The following is an 8,140-nucleotide window of genomic DNA, read 5'->3' as shown; positions in this document are numbered from 1 at the left end:
ACTAAATCCGATAAAGGGAAGGAAAAAGTGGTCGAATAGCTATCGGAATCGTTCGACAACACCCAAGGTAAGTTCTTGAGTAAAAGAGCTTAAATTATGATGTGATTAGATCATGTTTTGAGCAAATTAAAATCATGCTCTTTGTGTGGCTATTGAGCCGAATTTGCAAGAATGATAAATGTCTTGTGTTTGAGTTTTGCTAACGAAAATGAAATACGAATGGGCCATGATTTATTGTTAAATGTGCATGGTTATTTGAATGCTGTCCGGGCTAAGTCCCGAAGGCTTGTGCTAAGTAACAATATCCAGACTAAGATCCGAAGGCATTTGTGCGAGTTACTAAATTCGGGTTAAGTCCCGAAGGCATTTGTGCGAGTTACTAAATCCGGGTTAAGTCCCGAAGGCATTTGTGCGAGTTACTAAATCCGGGTTAAGTCCCGAAGGCATTTGTGCGAGTTACTAAATCCGGGTTAAGTCTCGAAGGCATTTGTGCGAATTACTATAACCGGGCTATGTCCCGAAGGCATTTGAACGAGGAGCTATATCCGGTTAAATTCCGAAGGTACGTGATTTGGGAATGAATGAACTTGCTGTAAAATTCCAGTTAATACTCTCGAAACATCCCAACATTGAGGTATGTTTCGTATGTGCTTGAATTTAGTTGAGCCCTTAAAAATAAGTATTCGCTCAGTTGATAAACGAGCTACCGGCCTTTGGCTGAGTTGATCTTTTGTGTATGTACATAAGGGTTGATAATGTGAAGCAAGTACGATATCGTAAATTTGTGCATATGAAATTATCCGTTTAGCCATATGAATGCTATACTTTTGTTGTGCTGGAATTCCTTGCTCAAAACTTACTAAGCATAAATTGCTTACTCCGTTTCATTGCTCCTCTGTTTTATAGATTTGGTTCTCCAGCTATCGGACTCGGGATCTTGAGGTCAAAGTCGCCCACACTATCAAAGCCCCCTTTTGGTACAATTTTGGTTCAACTTCGAAATGGCATGTATAGTACTACCCGTTTGTTGTGGGTCGTGGACCCTTTGGACTTGTATAAATTTTGGATAGCCATGCGAAAATGGCTTATATGTGTTTGAGTATATTGTTATAATCATTTGGTGTGGATATGCTTGACAAGGATTGGCCATGGGGATGGTTAATCACTTTCATAAATTGTGCTATTTATGCAAAAAGGGCTAGTTGAATCATGGAAACCATGAAATAGGTGAAGTCTACCTTAAAGGCAGATGCTGACAGTAGCAGTGATGTAGATTTGGAAAATCACTAAAAATAGTAGGAAGGGAATTAAATAGTGAATAAATTATGTAAACAAACCTTGATGAATCTACTTTCATAGGAAAGTAACGAAACAATCATACGGATAGTATGTTAAGAGATATTTAGGTTCTCGTGAGACAGCGCCAGAACGGTTTCTGGATTTCCTGTTCCGATTTGGAAATTCATTACAAATTAACCAGAGATAATTAGGAGTCATACCATATATGGATAGATTCCTCTCTGAGTCTAGTTTCTATAGAAATAAACGTCATCAGTATTGGAGCCCTGTACAAGGAGATATCCAAGTCGTAATGCGCAAAGGTCAGGGTAGTCGATCCCTGTAACATGGGAGACTTTGACTAATAAACTGTACTAATTGGCCCGACCAAAAATTATAGAAAAAAATATTTAGATGGGCATATGAGTCTAGTTTCAGGGAAAAATCACGAAACTGATTTTCGAGTTGTGAAACTCAACATATGATTTTTAAAGCGACTAGTACGCAGATTGGCAGTGTCTGAGAAATATTTTTATAAGGGGTTTAAAGTCTGTTAACACCTCGTGTTCGACTCCGGTGTCGGTCTCGGGTTCGGGGTGTTACACTTGTTATCTTTGTTCCATAATTTGTCAATTACGACTCATGTTCGAAGTGGGTTCTTCAGCTCGTGATAATCATGGCAAATATGACTATATTTCTAATTTGATCTTAGTAATGTGGTGATTTTAGTATTGGGATATTTTCTAATTTCTGTGTAAGGATTTGACATCAGTAAAGGCATAGGTGATAAAAGCGCGAGTTTCAGTCGGTATGGTAAATTATTTATTTGAAAGATTTCATGTGACAATTATGTCAGGATTATTTTTCCCAAGTCTGATAATAGAATTTCATTATGTACGGATAAAAGAGTAAATAGTTTGAACGAGAAGTGTATATTTATTAGAAAAGAGTTGGATATTAGTTTAAGTCACTACGAATGATAAGGTTTCCATCTTGTGAAAGTTGAAAAGTTTATTGGATGTTGACAGAGTTCGGATAGATGAGAATATTGGTAACTGAAGCGTCTGAACTAGACTAGTCTACATTGAGCAAAGACTTCCTGACTTTCAGTAATGTATTGTTGTATGAATTGTGATGTGTTTCAAGACAGTGAGGTAATGTGATAGTTTAGAGCATTCGATGTTACATAAAATCTGAGTTGTTAAAGAGGTTAAAGCCGAGCATTGGGATCTATCAAAATTATCCTTGCCAGTGTTGATATTGGGATGGAAATGAGAAGGATTATTCTTGAGGCCATATCAGAATTATTTCCATGGCGGAAAGAGGAAAATGTGATGTATCCTATTGTTAAATGTTTGGCGAGATCTATAAATCATATCGGTATTGAATGAATTCCTACTCATCAGATTCATGGAATTTCAGGTCTTTTTGATTGTTGAATTTCTTGGAATTCTAGTCTCCATTAACCAAATTGAGATCTGGTTTTATGTCAAGATGACAAGGGAAATGGAGAAGGGATGAAAATTTAAGAACAATTAAGAGATGAGTTCGTAAACTTTCAGAATATATGAGAAATTAATGAGATATATTGGAGGCACTGCCTGAGTGAAAGTTCTTCAGCACCGAATATGAAATTTAGGAATCTAAGTGAAGACCACTTTTCTGGTAAGATTTTCGGGGACGAAAATCCCTAAAGGGGGGAGAGTTGTAATATCCTGATTTTGGGCCTAGTCGGAATAGTGGTTTCGTGACCACAAAATCGAGATAGAAATAATTATTTTATGATTATTTTAAGGTCTATGATATGATTGCATGATTGTGTGAAAATTTCGTGAAGAAATTTTATGCATAAAGTGCTTAAATTGAAATTAGGGACTAAATCGAATAATTTGCAACACTTGTATTCTAGAAGTTTCTAGTATGAAATTGTTTTGAAATATTAATTAGGAGGTCTTAAATAGCAATTTTACCAATTTCTAAGTCTATGGACAAAAATTGGACATGGATGGAATTTTTGGAAAGTTTAGTAGTAAGGGCATTTTGGTCATTTAGGGGTAAAATGAATTAAAATACAAAATTAAAAGCCAATTTTGCCCGTCTTCAACCCCATGGCTGAATATAGCAAGGAGAAACCATGGCTAGGGTTTTTCAAGCTTCCAAGCTCGATTAGCAAGGAAAACTGAAATTCGGGCTAAAATAGGGAAAATACCAAGTTGTGGACGAAATGGTAAAAGTAGCCATTTTCGCATACGAGGTAAGTTCATGTGTAAATGTAGTAACATAATTGTCATTTTAAGCAATTTAATTTTGTTTGTATGATATGATGCTGATTATTATCATGAAATATTATGCTTTGTGGTTATTGTTGAATAATATGTAATTATGTGAATTACTTGATGAGTATGAACTATCACCGAAGTATCGGTTCCGATATTCCATGGAAGACGGCAAATGTGAGATCGAGGGAAAAAAAGCCCGTTTGAACCTTAGGAATATATTAGGATACAAGTGGCATGTCACTAGGATGGTTGAGCATCCGAACTCGTTGAGTTGAGTCCGAATTCACTTATGGATGCAAATGTCCGAACTCGTTGAGTTGAGTCCGAGTTCGAGAGATGTAACTAGGCATCCGAGCTCGTTGAGTTGAGTCTGAGTTCACTTATGGGCGGGTTACAGGGTAGCTTGGCTACATATGTGGCATTTATGTGCAAACTTTCCATGTATCCGAATTATATTCCGATATGTTCAACGGGTAAAGTTCTACTGAAATGGAGGAATACTCAAGATGAAAGGGACGTATTGGTAAGTGTTGTGAAATGGGTACTTTGAACAGGTATTTACTTAACCCTTGGGTTGAAAAATCGATATAACAACAATATGGTAAGATGATAAATGAAAATGTGATATGAATGTCTTGGTGATGATTATGCAAATGATGTTTTATGTTTGCTTATATGGTTATGTTACTTGCTATTTGCATGTGAACTTATTAAGCATTTATGCTTACTCCCTCCTTTTCATTCCTTGTAGTGTTGACAAGCCAGCTCGGAAATCGGAAACTGTCGGAGGCACACTCACACTATCCGTATACCATCTTGGCATAATGGCTTGTATATTTTGAGTATGGCATGTATAGCATTATAACCATTTTGTGTATATGGTCTTATGATATGGTTATTGAATGGTATGGAAATGCTTGGTAATGATTAGCCATTGGAATGGCTAATCATGATCATATTTGGTGTTATGTATGCTAAATTACTAGCTAATCCATGGAAACCATGAAATACGTAAAATTTACCATAAAATAGATTCAGACAGCAGCAGTGACGTGAGTTTGAAAAATCACTAAAAATAGTAGAGATACAATTAGATGATGAATAATATATGGAATTGAATAATTATGAGTCTATTTTCATATGGATTGAACAAAACAGGTATATGAATGATATTTTATGAGATATTTGAATTTTTGTTAAACAGGGCCAGAGTGATTTCTGGTTCCCCTGTTCTGACTTTAAAAATTTATCATAAATTGTAAAAATATAATTAGAAGTCATTCTTTATATTTACAAATTCCCTATTGAGTCTAGTTTTAATAGAAACAAACTTCATAGTCATTGAAATTCTGTACAGAGAGATATCTGATCCGTAATACACAGAGGTCAGAGCAGTCGAACTAATAAACTGTACTAATTGGCTCGACCAAAAATTCTATAAAACAATTAGTAAATAGATAAATCAGTATATTTTCAGGGAAAATTGATGGAATTTGATTTCGAGTTTCTTAACTCAAGATATGAATTTTTAAGCGACTGTGACGCAGATTGCTAGTTTAACTGGAAATTTTAAAAATAAATTGTTTGAGCTGTTTAAGTAATGAATTAAGCCTGTTAACACCTCGTATTCGACTCCGGCGACGGTCTCGGGTACGGGGCGTTACAGTACGGACAAGTAAAGTTTGTTTTATGTTGGTCTTCTAGAGCTATAACTATTTGGTTATATCTCAAATAACCATCTAAAAAATAATAGAATTCATTACCTGACAGTCGATCTAACATCTAATCCATAAAAGGCAATGTAAAATTGTCCTTCTGAGTGGCTTTATTTAGCTTTCTATAGTCAACACAAATTCTCCAACCAGTAACAGTTCTTGTTGGGATCAATTCGTTACACTCATTCTCAACAATCGTAATTCCACCTTTCTTCGGCACACACTGCACCGGACTTACCCACAAACTATCTGAAATAGGATAGATGATTCTTGCATCTAGCCATTTTATCACTTCCTTTCTCACAACTTCTTTCATAATAGGATTGAGCCTCCTTTGCCCATCAATTCGAGCTTTTTCACCTTCTTTTAGAATAATTTTGTGCATGCAAAATGAAAGGCTTATACATCGAATATCAGCTATGGTCCAACCAATTGCTTTCTTAAATTTCTTTAGAACAAAAATTAGTTGCTCCTCTTGATATTTTGTCAGTTCTGCTGAAATAATCACAGGAAAAGTAGAACAGTCACCTAAATAAATATATTTCAAATGGGAAGGAAGTACCTTTAGTTCGAGTGTAGGTGGTTCTTCAATTGATAATTTGGGTTGCACAAATTCTCTGACTTCCAACTCCAATGGTTCAAACCATATGGATTGAAAAAAATTTCTCGAATTGGCTTCCACCAGAACCATGTTTTCTTCACTTTCTTCATCCTCTAAAGAGTCAAACCCTAAGGCTTTCTCCAATAGATATTCTTCAAAATTGCTTTCCATAGAAATCAAGGTTTCTATCTCTTCCATAACTGAACACTTTTCTTTCAAATCGAGAAATTTCATCGCTTTAAGAATGTTAAAAGTTACCCAATCGTCTCGAACTCGCATGGTGAGTTCGCCTTTTTGCACATCAATTAATGTTCTTCCCGTGGCTAGGAAAGGTCCCCCAAGGATAATTGGCACTTCCTTATTTGCTTCAAGATCTAGAATAATGAAATCAGTAGGAAAAAATAAATTTATCGACTTTTACCAAAACATCCTCGATCTTTCCTTCGGGGTATGCTAAAGATCGATTTGCTAGCTGGAGCGTCACAGTTGTAGGTCTTACTTCTCCTATCCCTAGCATCTTGAAAATAGACTTGGGCATCAAGTTGATACTTGCACCTAAGTCACACAAAGCTTTACCATAGTAAGATTCACCAATGTTACTGGGTATCGAAAAGCTTCCTGGATCCTTAAAATTTGATGGCAGCTTGTTCTGCAAGAACACACTGCACTCCTTTGTCAAGGTGATAGTATCATACTCACTCAGTCGTTTCTTCTTGGATAGTATATCCTTCATAAACTTCACATAATTTGGCATTTGTTCTAAAGCCTCCACCAATGGAATATTGATGTGTAATTACTTCAAAACATCCAAAAACTTCTTAAATTGCACCTCCTGTTTCTACTTGTGTTGCTGCATTCTTTACAGATATGGAGGTGAAGGAACTTTCGCTTGAACCGAATAAATCTTCTGAGTAGGTAAATCTGCATCTAAAGAATATGTTAAAGTATCTGAATTCACTAAGTTAGGATTTACCTTATTAGTCTTTGCATATTCTGATTCCTTTGGTGTAGGAATTTCAACAGCTGGTTGATTCTTCTCAACGGGCTTATCTTCAACATCAATCAATCGGGGTTCTAGAATTTTACCACTTGGTAATGCCACTACCTTGATATGTTCTTTACCCAAATTTCTTGGATTCTCAGTATTGCTCCACAAGGTTCCTTACGGTCTATTACGAAGCTCTATAGCCAATTGGCCTATTTGGTTTTCCAAATTTTTCAGTGTTGTTGCTTGGCTTTGGATCAAAGCGTCATTCTTTGCCATGTATGCTTTCAACAAGTTCTCCAAACTGTTTGATGCCTCAACTTAAGGTGGTTTTTGAGCTTAGTGATTAAAACCTTGAGATTGGTTGAGTCTATGCTGCATAAAGTTGTTGTTTGGTCCATTTCCTTGGTTGCTCCAAGAAAAGTTGGGATGATTACGCCATGAAGGATTATAGAAGTTGCACTGGGGTCCTTGTCCACTCTTATTTTGGTGTTGGTTCCCCACATAGTACATTGACTCGAGATTCAATGGGAAATTCTTGACAGAATGATCTTCCCCATAGTACACATAAGAAACTCCTTCAAATGGACTTGGTGGCTGAGCTGCAAAATTATTAGCACTATTAGTGGTAAACTACTTTAACATAGAGGAAATAGATGATAACTGAGCTGATAATGAAGTGAGAGCATCAACTTCTTGAACTCTAGCTATACGCCTTCCTGAAGCTATTCGATTTGTTGGCCATTGATAGCCATTGGTCATGATCCTCTCGATGATCTCATAAGCCTCATTATAAGACTTAGACAAAATTACACCATTCACAGAAGCATCTACCATCAATCTTGTATGTGCATTGAGACCATTATAGAATGTCTCCAACTGGATACACTGAGGAATCCCATGATGAGGACACTTACGAAGTAACTCCTTAAATCGCTCCCAAGCATGATACAAAGACTCGTCATCCAATTGTTGGAAAGTTGTGATCTCGTTCCTCAACTTAGCGTTCTTGCTATGTGGGAAATACTTAACCAAAAATCTCTCTGCTAATTCTTGCCTTGTAGATATGGAACTTGGTGGCAATGAATTGAGCCATGCTAATGCTCGATCTCGCAATGAGTACGGAAACAACTTCAACATTAGTGTGTCTTCAGTCACACCGACTATCTTGAATGAATCACTCACCTCCATAAACAATCGAAGGTGGAGATGTGGATCTTACGTGGGCATACCATTAAATTGGCCCCACCGTTTGTAGCATTTGAAACATCACTAGTTTCAA

At 36.5% G+C, this 8,140-nt stretch overlaps 1 non-coding gene across 1 annotated transcript; it reads left to right on the top strand.

Moving 5' to 3' along the window:
• Positions 1-7,753: 7,753 nt before the first annotated feature.
• Positions 7,754-7,860, top strand: LOC121210467 (small nucleolar RNA R71). The gene has a single exon (XR_005905583.1). It is a non-coding gene; the product is annotated as a small nucleolar RNA R71 (small nucleolar RNA).
• The last annotated feature ends 280 nt before the right edge of the window (positions 7,861-8,140 follow it).

This window comes from Gossypium hirsutum, chromosome A11 (genome assembly GCF_007990345.1).
Source record: "Gossypium hirsutum isolate 1008001.06 chromosome A11, Gossypium_hirsutum_v2.1, whole genome shotgun sequence".
NCBI classification, from domain to species: domain Eukaryota; kingdom Viridiplantae; phylum Streptophyta; class Magnoliopsida; order Malvales; family Malvaceae; genus Gossypium; species Gossypium hirsutum.
Note: the sequence above shows the minus strand (reverse complement) of the source record. Positions and strands in the feature narration are given on the sequence as shown.